This window comes from Canis lupus, chromosome 4, assembly GCF_048164855.1.
Source record: "Canis lupus baileyi chromosome 4, mCanLup2.hap1, whole genome shotgun sequence".
In the NCBI taxonomy this organism is placed as follows: domain Eukaryota; kingdom Metazoa; phylum Chordata; class Mammalia; order Carnivora; family Canidae; genus Canis; species Canis lupus.
Genome location: NC_132841.1, coordinates 43,393,611 through 43,418,328, shown reverse-complemented (window position 1 = coordinate 43,418,328; position 24,718 = coordinate 43,393,611). Strand labels below are relative to the sequence as shown.

The following is a 24,718-nucleotide window of genomic DNA, read 5'->3' as shown; positions in this document are numbered from 1 at the left end:
GGAATGCTGTCAACTTGACACTGGTGTTCTGCAGCTTTTTCTGGAGCCCCCAAAGCTCCCCAGGTGCTGCCCCTTGTCTGCCCTTTGTTAGGTTCAAACCCAGCTCCAGAGGCACAGCTTGAAGGAGCAAGTGCATTTTCCACTCTGTCTCATGCCAACTGGAAAGCCAAGACCTGCCAAGGCCCAGGTTTTAAAAATATAAGTGGGGAACCCCCAAGGGGCCTGAACCAGAAACCATTCTAAATGTTCTTCTCCTTTTTAATGTTTTAATATACTTGACAAGTGCTTATTCCCAGTTTGGGGAAAACCTGTCAGAAGGGATGCCCAGAGCAAAGGAAAACTCTGACTCTAGGCAAACTGCCCATGTCTTCCTGATGGTTATCACTGGGCCCAGCTTGGTTTTATTTCTTTTGGAGAGCTGGCTTCTTCTCACACATGGGGTTTCGCAGCTTGGGGACCATTACTCAGTCACAAACTACTCCAGGAAGAAGTTCTTTTTCCAAGGATCGAGTGACCAAGTGTCTTTCCTTCTACAAAAAGAACCTCATCCTTTTTAATGTGGGCAGCCCTGCCTGCTCCATGCCCATGCAAACATTCATTCTACACCTACAACCAATAAGTAAGCACAAAGTCAGGGACATTTTTGGTGTAAATGTGAATCCATTCCTAGCAGATGCAGGTTTTCTTTACTGAGCCCAGAGTCTCAGGGGAGACTATTTTGATGACATTAAACCAGAATCCAAACAAATGCTGGTAGGCACAGCGGATCCCATCTATCAATAGGTTCACCATCTATTATTCCACACATCACATCACATATCCAGTTCTAGATATTTATAGCTCTGATAATTCCAGAAAGAAAGATGTTGCATATAACCTGGTAGACCTGAAATAGCTCTGCAAACAAACACAACAGCAAGGGTAGATGAAGTTGATGTGCCTGCCTACTAATGCATCAAACAATGTAAGTTACATGTGGATGGCTTCTGACAAAGATGTCATTTGAAATCTTAGACTTCTACCTTGCGACACACGGTCATTACAATAGAGCAATTGTTCAGTCACAGAAACAGGATTCGCATTTTCCCAGCCTGTTTGTACTTTTCCCTCCCAAAGGGGCATTTCTTGAAAAGTCAGAGGAATTCTGCTGATTACATCTCCAGCACAGCCACATTCCAGGGGGTAGGAGGGTCACACACCTGGGCAGTCAGGAGGAGGCCACAGCACTGAGCTTTGAGGTCAGATCTCGGGTGTCTGCCCACCCCAGCCCTGAGGTTTTGTACCTCAGGAGCTCAGGCCTGCTCCCCATGGCCTGGTGACAGTTTCATAAATGCACTGCCTCTGCTTGACCTTCTCCAGAGATGGCCTAAAGACTAAGCAAGCATCTTCCCTTGTCCATCCCTTCTCCCTAGATTTTTGCCATCTTTTTGGACTGCCCTTCCTGATTTCTGGGTTTCTCTGATCAGTGTGGAATATGCCTCTCAGATTACAGTTCGTGTTTGCACAAAATAGGTTGGATTCATGGACCCAGCAGGCCCCAAAGACAGTGGCCTTGATATATCAGGCTGATCAGAAGGACCTAGGGTACTACTGGAGGCCTTGTTTTTATCTTCATGCTTGTATGTGACAGTTAATTTTGTGTCAATTTGACTGGCTGTGGATGCCCAGATTAAACATTATTTCTAGGGGTATCTGTTGAGGGTGTTTTCTGGTGAGATTAGCATTTGGATCTATGGACTCAGTGAAGTATGATGACTCTCCCCAGTATGGGTGGGCTTCATACAATCTCTTAAGGGCCTGAATAGAACAAAAGGCAGAGGAGGGAGGAATATGCCCCTTTTTTCTGCCTCACAGATTGAGCTGGAACATCTCAGCTCATCTTCCTCTGCTCTTGAACCATGGGTTCCCTGGTTCTTAGATCTTTGACATCAGACTGAATTACCACCAGCTTTCTTGGGTATTCAGTTTACAAAGGGCAGATTGCAGGGCTTCTCAGTCTCCATAGCTGCAAAAGTTAATTCCTTATAATAAATTTCCATCCATCTATCATCTCCTTTTGGTTGTTTCTCTAATACATATGTACGACTTGTTCATTAGCCGTTCAATCATTCATCATTTCTTAATTCAATTTTTCCTTCCTTTCAGGTTTCTCCCTCCTCCTCCTCTCTTCCACTCATGTGTATACTAGACACTGGTGATGCAATATAATAATAATAATAATAATAATAATAATAATAATAATAATTGACATGCTGAGTACCTACTGTGTATCCTTCACAATGCTCAATGCTTTTTATTTTTATTTATTTATTTTTTAGCTCAATGCTTTTTAGACATCATGCCATTTTATCCCCATAAGAACTCTTTGATCAGGTATGATCATTGGCTCTATTTCACAGATGTGAAAATGTTTCCTCTAAGTGGGTCACACAGACATTGGATGCAAGAGCTGGAGATTAAATCCAGGCAGTATGACTTCATAGTCCATCCTAGTCTTAAATGTAACAGTGGTCTGCCACAGAACTTCAGTCTTGGCCTCCGCACTCATTGTACAGTGTGCAAGGTGGTGAGGTAATGCACAGATCACAACACTGTATGACTAGTGCTGCTGGATGGGTAAGTGCCCTGGAGGGGCATCTGGTCCTGCCTGAGGGGAAGGAGGACAGGGACTGTTATAAGGAGATGACATCTAAGGTGAGTCCTAAAGGCAAGTAGGGCTTTTGCCAGCTGGGAGGGGAAGGTCTAGGCTCACTTGCTGGGTTTACTTAAATGAAGGCCAACTGACCATGAGCCAGAGAGCAGCTTCTTCCTTGGGGGACATATGTCAGAGAGACAACTGGCCTTTATAGCTTGGAGCGCCTTGCTGTGCCTCACCTCCACTTAGCTAATCACCCTGTCAAGTCCTCCTCTGGCACCGCTAGTGCTTAGGATTCAGTGATAACAGAGTAGAAGCAGTGAGGTGCAAGCCTGGAGCAGAGCCAAGCAGAGTGTGGAATTGAGTTCAAAACAAGGAAAGCCAAGGAAGAATGGCATGGTGGGTTCCCCCCCCCCCGCCACGGGCCCCAGGAGACAATGTTAACTACCACCAGCTGGATGGGGAAGACAGCACAGCAAAATGCTCTGGATTTAACAGCTGGGTTCAGTCTTGGTACAATTACATGGAAGATTTGCAAACGTGGGTCAAGTTCTCCAAAGTAGGCGAGCTTCAGTTTACCTATTAGTCAAAAAGGCATCATGATATACACTATCACAGGGTTGTTTCGGACATAAAAGAAAGAGTGCCAAGAAAGTGCTCCGTAAATGAAAGCAGGTTAAGATGCCGCAAAATGCAAGGGAGTCAGGAATACGAGTCCATGCTCTCACCTAGGCAGAGGACACTAATTGGCCACTTGATACATGATGTGTGAGGTCCCTTTCAATGCTGGGTCATTGCTTGAGACACTGAACGTAGGGAATACAGGGATACAAAGACACCAAAAACATGATCCACAACTTTCATATGATCACCTGCACCAGAGCTTCCATCTTAAGCCTGTGGTGGGGGGAGAAGCCAGAGTAGATATTGACTCATTCCAACTTTCAGGGAGCCTGTGCCTAATTCCAGGCGCTGCCATCTTTACCAAAGGGCCAGGTGTGCTTCAAGGTTTAGGATCAGGCTGACTCATCATAGGTTCTCTCTATGGTCACTGATGACAAGCTGACACGGAAACCCCACTTATCAACAAAACCTGCCGGCAAGAAAATGCTAGTTGCTGCTGTTCCAAATGTCCTCCTGATTTTTAAACAAACAACCCAGTGTGGGAGCCCAAGTGAAAGTTGACAATTGGAGTCCTCCTCCCACACACTCATCCTGGCTAACTGGTTTTAAGTTCTGTTTGTTTTTACTTTGTAAAAACAAAGGAAAAGTTAATGTTGAACATTCAGTCTCATCCTGAGTCTGAAGGACATCTGAAATTAGTGTTTTCATTTTGATGGTCTTAGGAAATAAAGGGAAACTGGCTGTCATCCTCCCAGAAGAAAGCCATAAACATGAGCATCAGGGGGCAGAAAGACCTCTGGTTTGCTGCACAATGTTTAGTTCCAAAGAACAGCCCATAAACATCTCACCCAAGGTTATTACTAAACTCCTGAATGGTCCCTCTTCACAGGATAGGATCTGGGCAAAATCATGAGGAGGTGACGTTTGTTTTTAATGCCCTCGTACCCTCTACACCTCCTACCATGGAAACTTGCTCTTGGAGAAGTTTCCTGAACTCATTCACAATGAAGCGTGATATAGGTTAAGTTCTTATCCCATATATAATATGACAGGGATCCACGCTTTAATGACTAGAATGGAAATCTTAGACTTCCAGACAGCTTCCGTGGAGACTACTTGGTCACCTTTCCTACCTCTTTCCCTCTCAATTTCTTATCCACAGTGCAGCTAGAGAGATCTTCCTAACACAGAAGTGTATCAGTTATTTCTCTGCTAAAAATCCTTAATAGTCTTAACAATTTTGAATCATTTTCAAGAAAAATAACTCTGATGATCCTGCTGCTCCCTACCTCTCTGGCCTCAATTCCCGAGTGTCGCCATATGCTCCAGCTATGGCTCCAAACTGTTCTTTAAATCTATTTGTCTTCCCTTACTACAGGATCTTTGCACAGGCTATTCCCTCTTCATAGAGTTATCTGTCATCTTATTCCCCACTTATCTAAACTTCTATGCAAACTTTAAGACTCAGTACCAGGGTTCCTCACCTTCCAGGGGCCATCCTCCACATCTCCAGTATCCCAGACTGCATAACTCCAGAGAACCTGGCCTTCCATCTGATCTAGCACTTACTATTCAGTACTGCAGTTTTCGCTTAAATGTCCATTTTCTCTTTTTGACTAGGAGTTCTTCAAGTGTTTTATTCACTCTGCTACCTGCCAGTCAAGATTGACTATCTGAATGAATCCTGTATTCTAGAAGGCAACCATGCACACATATACACACAAACACATTAATGAGGGCCAAATGTAACCCTTAGGTCATTTATTAGTTAGGGTTCTCCAGAAAGGCAGAACCAATAAGATATATATATATATATGATACATATGATATATATCTATATATTATAGATATGATATATATCTCTGTATATATATTTACAGATATGTGTGTATATACATATATGTATATATCCTGTTTTATACATATACATATTACACATATATTATACATTTTACATATAATAAGTGTGTGTGTATATACACACAAATACACACATAAAGAAAGATTTATCATATGGAGACTGACAAGTCGCAATCTGTAGAGCTGATGTCTCAGTTTGAGTTCAAAGGCCAGTAGGCTGCTTTAGAACCAGGAAGAACTGATGCCTTGGTTCAGAGGCTGTCAGGCAGGAGAATGCTTTCTAATTCAGGAGAGGGGTCAGCCTTTTTGTTCTATCAGGCCTGATCAGAGGAGGCCTCCCACATTACAGAGGGCAATCTGCTTTATTCAGTCTAGTGACTCAAATGTTAATCTCACCCAGTAACACTCTTACCAAAATAATGTTTGACCCAGGATACTGTTTGACCTAATATGTGGGCATCCCATGGCCCTGTCAAATTGACACATAAAATTTTCTATCTCAGGTCACTTCTGTTCCAAATTAATGGATTTCAAACTTGTTTTCTCCTTCAGGACACTCCCCCTTTTTCTTCAAACTGAATCATCCCTGCAACTCTAATATGATAATGGCCATGTTCATACAAATAAATAGGAGCAGTAGGAAGATTTTTGAGTTATTATTATATCCAGGCCCTATTCATAGTGTTTTATATACACTGAGTCATTGAATCCCCATAGCAATCCTGTTAAATAGATACTATTATTCTACTCCCATTTTTCAGAGGTGGAAAGTGGGGACCAAGAGGAGGTAAGATAATATATTCAGTCACACAGCTTGCAAATAGTAAGAACTGTGATTGACCCCAAGGAGTAGGGTTTCTCCCCAATATGTAGGGAAAACAGACGGATCAAGCCTGTTTTATTGGAAATAAATGTGTGGCCCCTTCCTCCTAGCAACGTCCCTGGAATTGTAGCTTCCGAGAAAGGGTTGGAGAAGCCCCGGCTCAGGTGAGCCTCAGTCTATGAAGGAAACCAAGCAGAGGATATGTGATCCTGTGGTCCCTAGCCATGAAAGGTCAATTCTGCTTGGCGAGTTTTGAAAGCAAGTGGCTGCCAGTATCCTGAGTTGTCTGTTGGGCCAAAGCCAGTAGTGTATGTGGGGAGTGAGACCCCCTTCCCACTCTGGGCCATTCCTTTTCCATTCGTGAAATGCAGGGATTAAATTACATACCTCAGAGCCCCTTCTTCCAGGCCCCCATGCTGTGCCTGGGAGATGGGAGGGTCTGCTCCTTTTCTAGGCCCAGATGGAATACTTGCAGCCTTTGGTACAGGAGCTTTCTGAAAGCATGCCCTAGCCTCCCACTCCCACACATGCCCGCACCTCCGGCCAAGGCAGGTCTGCACAGCCACAGGGCCAGCCACACTGCCCAGGAGCACTGGCTCTCAGCCCTCATCTCTCATCAGCAGGAAGGGCAGTGAGACCAAGGGGAGAGTGTGCTGTGGCTGGTCCTATGTCCCACCCCTGCCACCAGAGTGGACTTGCCACTTTCTGCTCTGTGTTGGGGTTTCCTCAAGACCGGTCTGTGAACTCCAGAGTCACTCGTTAGCAGGGCTGGCTACAACTTGTCAGGGATCCTGTTACTCCTGAATCCAGTTCCAAAAACAATATAGGGCCTGATATATTAGCCCTAATTAAATTGGCCCACAACATGCTTTTCACTTAATTCACCTATTTTTCTTCTTGCCTCTCCTTCTCAGGGCTCCTCCTCTCAAAGCTCAATTTGGAAATACCCCCACTTTTGATCCAAAGATGGGTCCTCTGCCAAGAAATGAGCCCATGAAGCCATGCCAGCAAGAAGCCAAAAGCTGTGGAATCACCTGCCTTTTGTGCATTTTTACATCTAAGCCTCAATTAGGGGACATGCCAAAGAGCAAGTGCATGAGAAACAAATAAGCTCCTGCAGAAACACCAGGACAGAGGAAGCGCACGCTCGACTCAATCACATTTTCCAATTTCCCTTTGTATATTTTTCCCGACATCTTTGCGTAGGGTAATTCTAATGAAGTTTTCACCTGTCAAAATGAAAAGGCTTTTAAAACTAACAGCCGATTTCACACAGGGGCCCTATTTAATCTTAAATCAAAGACCCATTGAACACGATGAGGAACTCTGCATCCACAAATGGATCCAGGGGTCAGCTTTCTCTGCAGTGACTGAGCACATACAATCATGCCACCTCAGGCCACGCGTGGAGCCTCATCACCTTCTCCTGGTCATGAGCCTCAGTGAGCTTTCACAAATTTTGGAGGTGGGGGCGGGGAGCCTTAGGCAACCACCTCTTCATCTGGTCTCCTGGCAACAGGGGAGCCATCTGGGAGCCAGACAGGGATATCATGCCATGGGGGTCAAAACTTAGCGACTCCAAGGAAATCTTCCAGGGGAGAAAAGGAAGAAAACCAGAGTTTTTCCCAGTTTCCAGGAGCTAGGCTAACCTGCCCTGCATGCTGTGTCTGCCCTTCTGATATGTGCCCTTCTTGACTGGGTGCGACATTTTGAAAGCAGCATGTACAACATTTTAATGTCAAGAGAAGAATTAGTGTCTCAGAAAAGCCTCAAGTATGATCACATGTAATTGTTTTATAGATGCTGGCACAGGTTCAGGGAAGAATGGGTTTTTAATACCAAATCTTTCCATTTCTCTTTGTTTCCCTGTGATTTGTGGGCTCTATGAATGGCAGGTTTCTGGCATATCCACAATTTCGATTTCCCCTTTGTTTTCTCACGCTTATAGAGTTCAAGATTTCTTTTCTTTTTTTCCCCATGCATCACAAATAGTGTTTAATGGGGTCAGGGGCGGTTTTCTCCCCCACTGGAGACACATCGTTTGGTTAAACCACACATAAATTTTACCTCTCTTCAAAGAAACATTAACAATTCTAATGCATGTATGTGTACATGCTCACAGGCTGAGAAGGGTTTTCTTTTTCCTTTTAAACCAGGGAAATATCCAAGGTAAAACTTCTTGCTCCATCTTCATCCTCATGGAGAAGCAGTTTACAGGCAGAGGGATGCATGAGGGCCATACTCCACGGTGTTGAGAACACTCTCCCCTGGCCCCCCAAAGGCACACTGAGTGTTACCAAGGTTTGAGGACACCTTCTGAGTAGAGAGCATCCTTAGGAGGCATCAAGCCTGTGAAGATAAGACTCATTTACCGCTTAATGCCCTTCATGGTCATCCTGGATAAACCAACATGTTCCAGAGCAGAGGAAAGTAGAGGGAACAGGATTCAGAGACCAGGGTCAGCAGCCTTGGGTTTGTATTAGGATGCAGAGGCCAAGGATCCTTTTTAAATCAGCTCTGTTTTAGAAAAAAATCTCTCTGGCTGCGGCATGGAGGGTAGACCACAGAGTGACCAGTGCTGGGGCTACTGCAATAGTATGAGTGAGTGATGATGAAAGTCTAGGCCAAGGATGTGAAAGAAAAGGAGGGATGGAAGAACTCCTGAAGATTCTGGCCAATTCCTCTGCACTGCCGATGCAAAGCGGGTTATTTTGATATGGTCATTTTGGCACAATCATTCCAATGTCACAACTGTTACTTCAACATGCAAAATACTGTTTTAAAACTTACCAGTACTGAGTGCAACTATGGTATCCCTGACCCTTTACCATTTCTGACCTTCTCCTCATTCTGTGTCTTAGTCCTGAGCCTCCTCCATCTTTGATGCTACTGCACATGTCCCGTCACCCCCTCCCCATCTCCCTGCAGCATGCTAAGGCATCACAAGTGTATACACTGACAACTTACTGGCTTGATTTTTAGGTCATGTCAAAATGACCCTGTGTCAAGACAGCCAGGTTAAACTACCACCCACCCCTCTGCTGAACTTCAAAAGAAGCGAAAGTCCATCAGTGTTTGCAGATAAACCCTCAAAGGAGAGAGCTGGAGAGACAGTAATTCCCTGCAGAAAGCAGTCTCCAGAACCTTTAGCAAAACCCAGCCTCCCTGGGCATTCCAAGGTCACACGCATCTTGGGATGAGCTGCAGGAGCAGGAGAGATGCTGCCAAAAGTGTCAGAGGAGGCAGCACCTGTCGGCCCCCTCATCCAGGGCTGCCCGCCCTGTGCAGGAAATGGTCCCTGCTGGGTGTCCTTGTAGCCACTTCAGCCAGGCCTTAGTTTGCTTCTAATTAGTGCTGAGCAGGGCACACAGTCCCTGCCTCCTCATGACTGTCCATATGGCTGGACCCTGTTCCTCGCTGCTCATGGACAGGATGAGTGAGTTTGTCTGTCTCCCTTCTCTTTCTCATAGATCAGTCTTTGCAGCTCACACTCCTCTCGGATCAAGCTTGCACTCTCAAACCCAAAGGTATAGAAAATTGAGCTTCTCTCTCCCATTTTATAGACCTGAATGCACTTACTGGCTTTATTCAATTTATTAAGAGCTGTGGCCTGCATACTTTCCTGGTGTTAAGAGTTGTAACATTGGTCTTTCATTCCAAGTAGCTGTGGGTTTGACATTTCTGAAGGCTTGAAAAAAATGGTTATTATTCTAAGCTGTGTGCCTTGAACATGGTAAGAGGATTGGTTGAATTTCTGTGTGGTGATAACCTCTCCCAAGGGGTGACAGCCCCAGGGAAGAGGCATGGCAGGGCTCTTCAGAATGATAAATGGGAGGCCTTGGCATGTCGGGATCACAGGGAGCCTGGGAATGAGACAGGCTTAGGGCCTTTGCACTCTCTCTGTTTGGGTCTGGCTGTCTGACTTCAGATTGAGCAAGAACAACCACCTGGCTCTCTTCTCTCCAGCCCAACCAAATTTGGTTAATTTTTCCAAACTTTCTCCCACTTCAGGGCCTTTGCTCACATTATATCCTCTGCCTGGATTACTGTTCTAACTGCCTCTCCTTGGGTCTCTGGCTTACTTGACTTTTCTTCCTAATTTCTGGTCAAAACCCCCTGAGGCAGAGGTACCCTTCCTGCCCTTGCTGACCAGCTCAAATGCTGCCCCATGGGCTCTCTCATCAGCCCCTTCTGATCACTCTTAACATTTACTACAGGTGCAATCACATGGCATTATCATTTCTGTGTGTGATACTTCAATCCATATCTGTCTGCCCCATTAGGCTGTAAGCTTGTTAAGGGCAGGCACTCAGCGGGTTTTCAGCCTAGGGCCCTCAGTGAACACCTATGGAATAAGCGAGAAATAAAAAATTCTCCAGATGGAGGGCAAGGATCAGATACAATCAATCTTAGACAGCAGTGCAGTGGAAGAGAAGGGTCTTCAAGATCAGGTGACTTGGGTTCAAGTTCCAGCCCTGACACTTAGATGCTGGTATTTCCACATTTAATGTCCACAATAGCCAAACTGTGGAAGGAGCCTCGGTGTCCATCAAAAGATGAATGGATAAAGAAGATGTGGTCTATATATACAATGGAATATCCCTCAGCTATTAGAAATGACGAATATCCACCATTTGCTTCAACACGGATGGATTTGGAGGGTACTCTACTGAGTGAAGTAAGCCAATTGGAGAAGGACAAACATTATATGGTTTCATTCATAAGAGGAGTATATAACATAGTGAAAGTCATTATAGGGGAAAGGAGAGAAAATGAGTGGGAAATATCAGAGAGGGTGACAACATGAGAGACTCCTAACTCTGGGAAGTGAACAAGGGATGGTGGAAGGGGAGGTGGGCAGGGGGATGGGGTGACTGGGTGACAGGCACTGAGAGGGGCACTTGGTGGGATGAGCACTGGGTGTCATGCCATATGTTGGCAAATTGAACTCCAATAAAAAATATACAAAAAAAAAAAAAAAGAATAGATTTTTGGCAGACTGAGAGAAAAGGGCACAGCACACTCTAAGGACCAACAGCAACAGACTAAGGGGAGGCATCCTACCACTGATCTGAAGCCCAGAGGAATTTTTCAGAGAAATGTTCTTTAAGGTTAGGGAAGAAGTCAGGCTAGAGAAGTGGTAGAGGCAGAAGGGCACGAGGCCATGGATAGTTTGGCTCAATTACTATAAGAGTGAGCAACAGCAGCTTCCACTGCTAGGAATGACTGGGAGCATCATAACCCCTGAGGCCTGAGGGATGGCTAAACCAATGGCTGGACCAAAGACCCTGCCTAATGCTTTTGAGGGACAGACCAACTTTGAACGAAAAAAGCCCTCTACATGTTAGGCTATTGGAGGGAAGATGCCCAAAGACCAATCCAGGGAAAATAACCACCCCCCCTTTCCTGTATACTTTAGCTACTCTAAATGGAGAACCCCCAGAAGGAAGAGATGGTTAATATGTCTTGTTCTCCACTGTGTTCTCAGCACCAAGAATGGTGCCTGGTACAGAGTGGGTCCTCAGTCAAGCCTATGTGAGTAAAACAGGGATAGTTGGTATCCTCACACAACTCTCTCTCAAGCCTTTGTGGTGGGCAGACCCTAAGGTGACCCTTGATGATTCTCTGTCAATTGATATCCATATCTTTGTGTGATTTCTCCACTTGAGTAAGGGTGGGACTTGTGACTTGCTTCTAACCAACAAAATATGGAAAAGGTAATGGAATGTCATTCCTTGATTTAGTTAAATTACATAACAAAGGAGGTAGGATGTCCCTCCCATGATTCCTTTATGTTACATCATAGCAAAAGTGATGGGTTGTCACTCCTGTGATTCTATTCAGTTCCGCCAGACTCTGTCTTTAGTGAGCTGAGGAGAGGTTCTCCTTACTGGTATAATGAAGCAAGGCATGTTGGGGAAGCCCCCATGGCAAAGAACTGTGGGAGGCCTCTAGAACATGAGGGCAGCATCTAGCCAACAGCCAGCAAAAAGTAGGACCCCAGTCACATCCACAAAGAAATGAACAACTGAAGGACCTTGGAAATGATTCTTCCCTAGCCAGGCTTCTAGATGAAAATGCAGTTCAGCCAACGGCTTGATTGCAGTGCTGTGAGACCCCGCGTAGAGGCCCTGGACAAACTGAGTCCATACACCTGACTGCATAAACTGTGAGATAGTAAATGTATGTTGGTTTTGAACCTCCAAGTTTATAGTAATTTGTTACACAGCAATGGAAAAGTAATATAGCCTCCAGGCCTTTAATCATGCTGTTCGTCCATCTGGAAAGGTGGAACCAAGGGACACTCATGAGACTAAGTTTGAGCATCACTTCCTCCAGGAAACTTTCCCTATTCTTACTCTGTTCCCACTTTAGAAGTCCCTCCATCTGTGTTCCCCCAATGCCCCCTATGTTTGCTCTATACTAGCTTTTGACACTATATTGTTATTTTCTGTTTGCACATTGATTGGATTCACAAGGCCCTGAGCTCCTCAAGGGGCAAGGGCCCTATCTTACCGTTTTCTTTCCTCCCTTGTCCTTACCTTTGACAGATGGTTTTGGAGAGCACAGAGTGGGCTGGGCAGGGTGCTAGTTGCCAGGATATAAAGGCAAACAACAGCAGCAGAATAAAGATCCTGGTCTTATCTCTTGGATTTAATGACAAAGAGACTCATCAATTCCAAAATCACACACGCTACTCTCACAGTGTGATGGCTATGGCTAAATGTCAGAGAAGTGAAATGAGCCACTAATGGGTGATGTGACCTGATGAGTCTATGAAATCTATGATCTATGAAGGGGGAGGGAGAGTTGAACCAGCAGAGGCATGGTGAACAATGGTGCAAGGGGAGAGACGGTTTACACACAGGTTCTGTAGAGGAGGGAGGTGTGGCAAGTCTGAACACCACAAAGAAAGCCAGTTAGGGGGACACACAGAGAGAGAGAGTGCAAGTGAGTGGGGTACAAGGAAGTGGCAAAGTCCCTCAGGGCAGACTATGCCACACACCACAGATCATGGTAAAGTTCAGCCTTCACCAAGGGGATGTGCACTGGAGAGCTTCAAACACAAAAGTGACATATTCCAACGTTACTGTGAAATGATAAAGCCATGGACAGTAGGTTCTGGAATGAGAGTTTGAAGTTAGGGTTGGGTGTAGCACACAAATGGCTGTGGGAAACCAGTTGGGAAGCTCTTGCCATAGTTCAGGTAGAAATAATGTAGCTTGGGGTTCTGGGCTGAATTGTGTCCCCCAAAAAGTTAAAATCCTCACTGCCAGTGCCTATGAAGGTGATCTTATTTGGAAATGACCTTATTTGATCATCTGCAGATGATCAAGTTAGGATGAAGTCATTAGATGGGCCCAAATCCAATGTAACTGTCCAAAAGAAAAAATGTGGACACAGAGATAGACATGAATAGCGAGAAGACAATGTGAAGACACAGAAGAATGCTGTCTGTAAGCCTAGGATGCCTGAGGCTACCAGAAGCTAGGAGAGGCATGAACAGATTCTCTTTCACAGCTCTCAGAAGAAACCAATCCTGCTGATACAGTGATCTCGGACATCTAGCCATCAGCTGTGAAATAATAAATGTCTGTTATTTTAAGCTACCCAATTTGTGGAACTTTTTTAGGACAGCCTAAACAAACTAATATACTTGGTTTAGGTCAAGAGTCAGCAAACTAAAGGGCTATATATATATATGCTTTACAAAGCCTGTAAATATATGTATATATATATTTAGCCTATTTTAGCCTATATATATATATATATATATATATATATATATACACACACACACACACACATAGGCTATATATAGGCTAAATATATATATACATATATTTACAGGCTTTGGTGACCATAACGTCCCTGTCACAATTACTCAACTGAGCGGTCATAATGTGAAAGCATTATGATAACAGATAAACAAAGGGTGTTTGTTTGTCTATTGTGGCACACATGGTGTGTCGGTGACACTTGATACCCTAAAATAGCTAGCAGGTGGATTTGGTCCATGGGATCTGGGTGACGGTGTTGCAGATGAAAAGAAGTAGATGGTATGTTGAGAGAGACCCAGGTCTGCATCTTGGGTCACCCCCACATCTAGCTCATGCTGGGCACTAGCCAGGTGCTCAGTAAGCACTGAACTTGTGACCTGAATTTAAACTGGACAAACAGGTCATTTTAGCCTAGGCAAAATGAGGGGGTTTGATAGATGGTTTCAAGGCATATCTTTTAGCTCAACATTCTGGTGTATGCTGACAGGGGAGAGACTGTTTTGGGTTCCTGTTTAGTGTGGCTTGTTACAAAGTAGGTGCCCTGGCCTGATGGCTGAGTGGGGGTGGGAGAGGCATAGGGTCTGTGCATAGTAGCTTCCTTTGTGTGGACACAAGGCACAATGCAGCCCTTGCTCAGTGACCGCATCCTGATGCTGGTGATAATGGTGGTGACAGTGAGTGACTGCCTGCCTGAAGGCTCTTGTAGTTGTGAAGAGCTCAACTTTGGAGTCTGAAATCCTGGATCTGGTGCTTATTAGCTGCCTGACCTGGGAAAAGTACTGAATTGAGCTGAGTCTCTCTTGTCTTACTCATTTGAGGAGGAGAAAGCACAGTGCTGGGCACTTTGTAAACCTTCATGACATTTTAGGCCTGCCTTTTCCTTTGGGAGGCTCTGGGGCCAGCCGGGTTGAAAGACTGCTCTGCATTCACTAACTGTGTGACCTCGGATGAGTTACTTTACTTCAGGGTCCTCATCTATGGAATGAGAGTATGGTAGCTGTACCAAATCTTTTCAAGTAACAAAGCCTCCAGCCCTTTAATCATGCTGTTCATCCATCCGGAAAGATGGAACCAAGGGACATTCATGAGACTAAGTTTGAGCATCACCTCCTCCAGGAAACTTTCCTTCTTCTTACTCTGTTCCCACTCTAGAAGTCCCTCATCTGTGTTCCCCCAGTGCTCTCTATGTTACATAGATCTATCTTCCACCCCCCCCACCCATCTCTGAGCCCTGGGGAGGCCAAGTCACAGGATGCCATCACCAGCTTCCCTTGACCTGTGATTCCTGCTGGGTGCAGCCAGAGGAGTGACAGGCAGGACAGGGGTCTGAGTGTTTATGCACTCTTCTCTACTCAGCTGTGGTTTGCAAGTGCCAAGTTCCTGTACCTAAAGCCTCACCTCCTGCCCAGGGGACCTTCTCCCACGGCTGCTGTTCCCACCTCATTCTGGTAACCGCTCAGGTCTCTGGGGGGATGTAGCTTCCCGTGGTGCTACTCCCTCTGTACTTAACCATCACTCACAGGCACCTATAACTCATTTATATCTTTGTAAATATCCCGTTCCTCAAGCCTACTTTTACAATTCTTAATTGTGGTAAAATACATAACATAAAATTTACCATTTAAACAATTTTTAAGCATATAGGTTAGTAGCCTGAAATAACTTCACACTGTTCTGTTCCCATTACCACTACCCTTTTCCAGATTTCTTTTCCTCTTGCAAAGCTGAAACCAAGTATCCAGCAAACTCTAAGTCTCCCTCCCCCCTACTCCAGCCCCTGGCAACAACTATTCTACTTTCTGTCTGAATTCTTTTACTCAAGATACCTCATTTAGGTGGAATCAAACAGGGTTTGTCTTTTGTGACTGGCTTATTTTACTTAGCATAATTATTCTCAAAGTTCATCCTTGTTGTGTTATAGTATGGATTAGAATTTCCTTCCTTAAAAAGGCAGAATAACATTCTATTTATGTATATGCCACATTCTGCTTATCCATTCATCCAAGTTGGTGAACACTTGTGCTGCTTCTACCTTTTGGCTACTGAGAATAATGGCTGCTGTGAACATGGGTGTACAGATATTCTTAAAGCCTCTCTAACTGGCCTTTTGAGGGTTCCACTGGGATTCTATTAAGACCCTGGCTGATGTATATAGTTTCTGTATAGTCCCCTCATGTCATGTTGAGTGATTGAGTTAATACCTGTAAAGTACTTACACAAGTGCTCAATTAATGACTGCTCTTACTGGGAAGGTGTCTCTGTGTGGCAGAGACTAGATGGCAGTGCCTCTTCATTTTGAGCACTGGCTAACTATCTTCTCTAACTGAATTAGGCTGGGACCACATGACTACATTCTTTCTAGAGAGCAGAATGTGACTAGAGAGAGGCACCCCCTTTCTAAGCCTGGCCCATCAAAACTTCTATGTCTTCTCTCCGTGTGGGCTAGACATCCACATTGTAGGAAGATCCTGGATGTCATGTGTTAAAATTGGCAGTCCAGGTCCCTTGATGTGTGGTACGGAGGTAGGTACTGGTACTTATCATCTACCTCTCACAGATGATAAAATCAGGAGATTTGGTAACTTGCCCAGCAAGTAGCAGAGCCTAGAAGTGAACTGAAGTAGGCAGTCAGGCCCTGGTCTCCACAGACCTACACACTGCTAAACACTCTTTCTCTCTCAAACTCAGGAACAAATTCTCACAATGAGATTTTCTTCTTCTGTGCCAACCCTCAGGCCCAGTCCAAACTCAGAGTTGCTGCAGTGGGAGTCCATGGAGCTAACCACTGCACTGAGGTATGGTGCAAGGTGCACCGGCTGTCCAATTGATGACTCTCATTCCCCACTGGTACAGGCTCTGGAGGATCATGAGGGGTGGAAGGGACACAGATCAGTCCTTGCAGCAGCTACCTGGGCTACTTCTGTCCTGCCCGTCCATGTTCTTTCTTTTTTGTAGAGCCTGTGGCATGCTCTAACCACTAGGAAGGCTGACTGATGAAAGAGGGGGATGCTCCTGCCTCCATGGCAGCAAAGCTGGGATTACCCACTGAAATTACAGCTGGCAGCCTCTGGCTGCTGGCACCCTTTTAAAGAGAGTGTGATGGCAATTTTCCAGCTAAATTCTCCCAATTAGGCAGTTAGAGAAACATTATCCACCTTAGGATAAAGCTGATGAAATGGAGGGGCAGGGACGGGGAGGAGGGATGCTAATCTGCCTGTGTTGGCCCCCACGGCCCAGAGCACAAAGTCCTGGGGCACTCAGTGTCCACAAGGAAGCATCTGCAGGGTGTGATGAGCTGCCCGGGGGTGCACAGGAGACCCGTCTGCCTCGGCCACTCAAAGGACCCCATCTTTCTACAATTTCCAAACTCTACCAGCTCCAGTCAGACAGGGTGGGCAAAAGGGTGGCAGAGGAGAAAAGGAGATAAAGTCAGAGCCTGAGGAGGCTTCCCTTAGCCACCCTAACTCAATTCAACATAGAGACTAGGGGAACTAAGGCCCCCACAAGGAAAGCCTGAGAGGCGATGCAGGTCACAATTCCTGGCTGCTTACCTGAGCAGTTCTCAGGATTCCATAGTTTCCTCATTAACCAAGGCTTCCTAAGCATAGGCATTTTGTGTCCATCTCCACATTCAGTCCCTACAACAACCTGGGACATGGGGACTCCTCTTCCCTACTGATACACAAGGAAACTGAGATCTAAGTCAAACGTATAGAAGCAGACCAGGGGCTCCTCATGCAGATGAAGCCAAGTGTTCCAACTCCTCAGAAAGGCCCTGGGTCCTATGACCAGGAGTCTATTCATCAACACACATCCACTTAATGATAATGAGAACAATAATAATAGTGCATTGAGCACCACGCTAAATGCCTAACCCAGAATATCTAATTTATTTTTATTTTTTTTCAGAATATCTAATTTAATCCTTACAACTATTTCCACAGAGTCATCACTCCTCACTTTGCAAATGTGGAGATTCAGGACCAGAGAGATGATGGGACTTGCCCAGAGTCGTGCACTATGGTGGCATCCATGGTTCACTGTTCCTGTCTCGGGCCAGTGTTCCCGACCTCCACGTCAGTCCACTTCGGCTTTGGACAAGGCCCACCTAGCAGAGCAGGCTCAGTGGGCTCTGCAGAGAAGCAGAAGATGGTCCCTGCACTTAGGGCAGGTATTCTATAAAGTAGTGAAAAATAAATTCCCAGTTTACAAGTGTTAAAGAAGCTCAGGGATAGGGGAAGGGAGAGAGAGGAAAAAGACAGACTCTGGTGTTGGGACTGTCATGGATGCTCTGCAAGGAATGAGAAATGGAGCATTATTGCAGGAAGTCCAGACAAGGGAGGCCATTCTGAGCAGAGGTGTGGTAAGGCCAGTGTCGATGGACCACGAGCTCTCTGCTCTGGTATTCACAGAAGCAGCACAGGGCATGATGCCTTAAACATGGCTTGAGACCACACTGTGCAGGGATTCAGATGTTATATACGAAGTTAGGATTTTACCCTTGGGAAATAGGGGGCAAGGTGCCAAGATATCTCTTCAGGATGAATGGCCTGGTTATGGTATTTGGGATGGACTTGAGGAGGGAAAGACTAGAAGCCTAAAAACATCGATAATGGAATGAAGGGGGAATTATGAATGCTATGCTGACAGAACATGGTGGCTAACTAGAAAAATATAGGCAACCAAGTCTACTATCATCACTGATGACAGTTCGTGTACATTATCTTTCTGTTCATTATATTTCCTATGGCCACAAATACTTCTTCTCCTCAACAAAATGATGAAGTCAGAGGGAGAACCAGGCTAATCAAGCCCTCATTATGAGAAGAGGCTCCAACTACTTGGCACCAGCAGTAGAGGAAAGTCCTTAGGCATCAAACAGCCTCTGATTTCCTTAGGCATCAAATCCTCTGATTTCCACACAATTGTGGCTTAGTCTTTAATAGGGAATCTAATAAAAAGCAAGGGATCACTGATTTGTTGAGGTTTCCCTTGGCTGGGCTCAAAGTCCACAGAACGTTTCAGATTTTATAACACTTCATGAAGGGCTGTGTCCTCATGCTTCCTTCCTTCCCACAACATTAGGATGTGCTGGGTGACCCTCATCCAGGGACATATGACAGAAGCTACCCTGGGCCTAGAAGAAACACAGCTTCCTATGAATGGCTTGGGGGTGGGGGGGAGGGTTAGTCTTTAGTCTTTCTTGATTATTCAAGGACAATGTAGAGGGGGAAGGCACCAACAAATGTGTGTGTATGCCTATACTGTCCTGCCATTAAAAATAAAGAAAACACTGCTTTACAAACTGCTAGGGTACATAACCTCACAATGGACTTACAGTCTATAAAAAGCACTGCTCTGTGCCTGGCCTGAGGGAGCCTTTGGGAAAGCCAAACCAGGAGTGAGTGAGCAGAGATCTCATGAAATTACTTCCTGGATGTAGATCCTCATCACTGGGCCATTCACAGCAATGACCCTGATGCTCTCCCCTCCCCCCCCTCCTCTGCCCCCACACCTCTTGCCAGCCCAATTTTGCCAGTAATTTTAAAAGCCATGGATATGTTTCATTGGGATTTGGCTCAAGTCTGCCAGAAAAAGCAAATTCAGGCCAGAAATAGTGGAATTTGGACATGATGGCAGAGCCAAGCTGCTGTCAACCTGAACTTCACCTCGAGTTTGATGCAAGGAAGAGGAAGGCAGGATTTCTAGGCACTCATGGGCAGTGTTAGCCCAAATTATGTTTTGTTTTGTTTTTTTAAGATTTTATTTATTTATTCATGAGAGACACTCAGAGAGAGTCAGAGACACAGGCAGAGGGAGAAGCAGGCTCCCTATGAGGAGCCCAATGTGGGACTTGACCCCAGGACCCCAGAATCACAACTTGAGCTGAAGGCAGATGTTCAACCACTGAGCCACCCCAGGCATCCCCAAATTCTGTTTTTTTAAAACATCATACCTAACCCACAATCAAGGGTTCCTATTCCCTGGAAATATTTGACAAATACTATTCCATGGCACCCGAAGGTCTCTATTCTCAAGAGAAGAACTCTCTTTTCTGCCTATGCAAAGTGAGTTCTGAATATGGCCAGTGAAGTCAGAAATAGATTTAATAGATCTGAAAATTCTGAGCTCTCTCTTGGCCATTTAAATAGCACTTGAGAACCCTCCAGAGTGTTTCTCAAGCATGAGTTTGCATAATAAGGAAAAGGTGCTCTGATATGGGTCCAGAACAATGTTATAGTTTTGTAACTCTATGATACATGATTTCCACTTTAATATTTTGGAAACATGTATCTTTCTAGTGTGTATGTATAACAGCATCTTATTTTCCAGGAATTCATGTTAGATGGATTATGTGTTACATTCAGTGAGGTCTTAAATGAAGACATTCATGTGTTGGTAGGGAAGTGGCAGATGGTGCTAAGACCATGCACTAATCTGAATTTGCCTTTCTAATGACAGTGTCTGAAGCTGTTTCTGGCCTGAAGGCTTCCTCAAGTTTTTGTATGCCCCACAACCTTTAAAAGGGCAGATGTGCCCAAGAAGTGGAAAGAAGATTTGGAGTTAGTGGTTTCATCCTACTCTTTCTGAAACCCTAAGTAGAGCCAGGCCAAGGACCAGCTGTTAACCCAGGAGGACAGGGTCAAGGAACAGCCCTCAGTCCAGACTTTAAGCTAACAGTGCAAGATTAGTCCCAGGTAGTTCAGCTCTGAGTCTCTACAGAAGAGATGACCCAGGAATCTGGACGGTACAGAGTTCTGAGGACTTTGACCATCACTAGGAGAAGAAACTTAACAGTTGTTAAGAGGGTTAAGTGTGTCATTTGGCACCTGCAGAAACCTGTTTATATGTAAGCCTGCCACTCTGACGCTGACTCACTTTGACAGTAGGGAACACTCCAGCCATCTCTTCACCTGAATGGCATTTATGACATTCTTTGGTTTGTTTCTGCCCCTCAGGATATACTCCATGGTTCTAAGGTCCCAGAAAACAGACTGGAGTCTCATGAAAATTTTAAAACAATTTCAAGGGTCTCAGTTTTTAAACTACCATTGATGAACACTTACTATGTATCAGGCACCATGTAAAAGGAATCCATGTGGATGATGATACTTATACTTGTGTTAATGTTTTCCCAAGGTCCCATGACCAGTTAGTGCTGAAGCTCATATTTGAACCTAAATCTGTCTAGATCCAAAACTTGTCTACTGACCCATGATGTTTGGACTGCCCCTGAAACTATTAAAAGAACCAGAGTCAATACATATGGAAGTCAAAGATACTAGCTGACCCAGAGCAAAGGTCTTGGGATTTCCACCAGAACAGATTTCTTCAGCCTTGCCTTACAGATGATCCCTGAAAACTATCCAAAACTAAATTTCCCACAAGCACATTCCCCTGCCATGGACACATGTGGCTCTTCCTGCAAAGAGTACCCACTGTAGAATGAGTTTCTGATCTTCAAGCTGGTTTGATAAAGGGATCTCCAGTAGGCACAAAACCTGATTCTCCTGTTAATGAGCAAAAACTGTTCTCATTCTGATTAATGCTGCCATTGTTTAGAATAATGATTAACTCAGAAAGAAGGACCCAAGGGAATGAAATAGTGACTAATCAATCTCAAAGGAATTGCCAGGTGATGTTTATTTCATGAGAACTAGAAGGAACCAAAGACACAATAATTTTTCCTTGACATTGAGAGGTGGGCAGCAGCAAAGTCAGAACTGGTCTCTATTGCATTTTAGGTGCACAGTCAGCAGGTCCTCGTGGAGAGGCAGCAGGAAAGGGATGGGGGAGTCTCTCTTTGGCTGACCACTCAACCATGGTAGCTGCCTCTGTGGGTCTCCTGTCTTCCTTCCAATCTTAACATCCACTTTCTCAAGAGCCAGTCTTCACCTGAGTTGCTAATTAAGTAATTTCCTTGTTTATCTGACTTGGATGGTTTTCTTGCAGCACTGCCAAGTGGAAATGGCTCTTGATTATGTCAACTCATAAAACCATACCAAAGACAACGTTATCAGAACACTCATTTGTCGTATTATTTAAAGAAAGAAAAAAAAATAGCTGATGGGAGGCCAATAAAACCCCTTTTATCAAAATGCTCTTAATTATTGTACCACTTAAGCTTCCAAACCTAGCCTTGGATCTGGCTATTAAAACTCTACTCCATGAGCAGAACAGAACCAAGAAGGATATCTTCTTAAGTCGGAATGTAAAGAGTCCTACCTTTCTTTCCATTTAAAATTAGACTTGATCTTTCAGGAAATATAGTTGATCACAGATAAAATGTCAGAGTGCCCCGTTTGAGGGTGATGTCATAAGACAAGATGGAGAAGCAATTAGGGACCTAATTTTCTAGTCTTCTCCATCTTCCTCATAGAGTTCCTTTGGGAACACATGCTTTGGAGAAATCCTTTGAATGAGAAGTGATTTCTGGGGTACCTGCATGGCTCAGTTGGTTAAGCATCTAATTCTTGATTTTGGCTCAGGTCATGATCTCAGAGTCATGGGATCAAGCCCCATCAGGCTCTGTGCTTAGTGCAGTGTCTGCTTGAGGATTTTCTCTCTCCCTCTGCCCCTTCCCCTGTGCCCATTCTCTCTCTCTCTCTCTCATAAATCAATCATTTTTTTTTTTTTTAAAGGAGAAGTGACTTCTGTCCAGTGCCATCCATCAGAGTTCTACCCTGGCCCAGGAGAAGAGAGAAGGTGATGTAATAATAGACAGCTAGATTTAAATGCTGTGTTGTTGCTTCGAAAATGGAAGAGGGGACCATGAACCAAAGAATATAGATGGCCTCTAGAACATGTAAAAGGCAAGGAAATCGATTCTCCCCTTGAGCTTCCAGAGGGAGTGTGGCCCTACCGACATCTTGATTGCAGCCCAGTGAAATCCATTTCAGATTTCTGACTATAAGATAATAATTTGTATTGCTTTATGCCACTAGATTTGTAGTACTTTTTACAGCAGCAGTAAGAAACTAATACAGCCAATTATCATATGGTTTCACTCATGTGGAATATAAGAAATAGTGAAAGGGACTATAAGGGAAAGGAGGGAAACTGAATGGGGAACCATTAGAGAGGGAGACAAACCATGAGAGATTCCTAACTCTGGGAAACAAAGGGTTGCAGAAGGGGAAAAGGGTGGGGGATGGGTAACCGGGTGACCAGCACTAAGGAGGGTACTTGATGGGATGAACACTGCGTGTTATTGTTGGCAAACTGAATTTAAATAAAATATTAAAAAAGAGAAACTAATACAGCATGTTCTGTTACATTACACAGTTACCTGCTCTGTGTCTGCCCTCATTGTTGCATCTAGCTGCACTCAGCTTCTCACTGTTTTTTTTTATTTACCACACTCCCAATTTACCTGCCCCTGATCCAACACCCACATCCCAGAGCCAGGTAGCCCCCTTCTCCCTGTTTTAGTGCTGCTTAGTCTGCTCATAGTGTGTGGGTTTTTTTAATTGAAGTATAATTGGCATATAGTATTCTATTAGTTTCAGGTGAACACCATAGTAATTTGATATTTTTATATGTTACAAAATGATCCCCACAATATATGTAGTTACCATATGTTATTATAATATTATTAGCTATATTCCCTGTTGTACATTATATGTTGTACATTACATCCTAAGACCTGTTTATTTTAGAATAGGTGAGAGGAATGAAGGAATACACACTTACAGTTATAAAATAAGTCATGATCCTAGTACTTTTGTCTAAGGATTGATAAAGATCCTCTCTTGTAATCCTAGCTTCCATTCCCTGGGAATTTACCATGAGATCTCTGACTTCTCGTATTTACTATATAGAAATGCTATATTTCCCCCCATTTAGCAAAGAGAAGGTTAAAGTTAGACCACTACTGACATAATTACTAATTGCTAAGGCCCAGACTGCAATCCAGATGCCAAACTCCAAATCTGTGTCCTCAAGGACTCTGTTTTTCTTTTTTTTTTTTTAAGAGTTTTGTTTTTTTTTTTTAATTTATTTATGATAGTCACACACAGAGAGAGAGAGAGAGGCAGAGACATAGGCAGAGGGAGAAGCAGGCTCCATGCACCGGGAGCCTGACGTGGGATTCGATCCCAGGTCTCCAGGATCGCGCCCTGGGCCAAAGGCAGGCGCTAAACCGCTACGCCACCCAGGGATCCCTCTGTTTTTCTTTTTTTTAATTTTTTTTTTTTTATTCATGAGAGACACAGAGAGACAGAGAGGCAGAGACATAGGCAGAGGGAGAAGCAGGCTCCATGCAGGGAACCCAATGTGGGACTTAACCCCGGGACTCCAGGATCATGGCCTGAGCTGAAGGCAGACACTTAACCCCTGAGCCACCCAGGTGTCGTCCCAGTCCTTAAGGACTCTTAAGTGTGCCATTCTTAAACCACCCCTAGGGGAAACCCCAGGAGCTATGGCACATGGCCTTATCTCTGAACCCAATAGCTCAGAATTAACTTTAGGAATTTCAAAACTGAGCACTGAAACTGACTTAATCTCTACCTAATTTCACTCAAGAGAGAGCAAGATCAAATCTAAGTTCTAAAGTGGCATACTTTGTATAGCTTTAGATTCATCAACTATGATAATGCAAAAAATATCTGCCATGGACTTGTGTCTATTGTGTCTGGATCTTAAACACCTAATTCTTCCACAGAAAGACTTTTCATGACCTCTGATGGCCTGTCTACCCCAACCACTGACTGATACCAAGGCTGTCCTATCCTGTTGATGTTCAGTGTTCAGAACTGAAAGGGTTTGGTCTTCATAGTCAACCACTGATCAGGGGATCAATCCTCTTGACATTCCGTGCTACCATGTATCTACTTTTGGAGGCCATTCAATGAGGCGAACACAATTTCATCATTAACATTTTTGAAGACTCTACTGTCAGTAAAAACTGGAGGCATTTATGTTGCAAAGAAAGGGAAAAACAACATTCCTTTCTGGTTTGAAAACTTTTTCTCTAGTGACAAACTGGAGATAGTA

At 44.4% G+C, this 24,718-nt stretch overlaps 1 protein-coding gene and 1 long non-coding RNA gene across 2 annotated transcripts in view; one reads left to right on the top strand and one right to left on the bottom strand.

Moving 5' to 3' along the window:
- SLIT3 (slit guidance ligand 3) overlaps positions 1 to 24,718 on the bottom strand; it is a 591,163-nt gene that overhangs the window by 397,856 nt on the left and 168,589 nt on the right. The window lies entirely within an intron of this gene.
- LOC140632313 (uncharacterized) lies at positions 11,772 to 23,095 on the top strand. Its single transcript, XR_012029834.1, has 3 exons — positions 11,772 to 12,125; positions 17,668 to 17,894; positions 22,366 to 23,095. It is a non-coding gene; the product is annotated as an uncharacterized lncRNA (long non-coding RNA).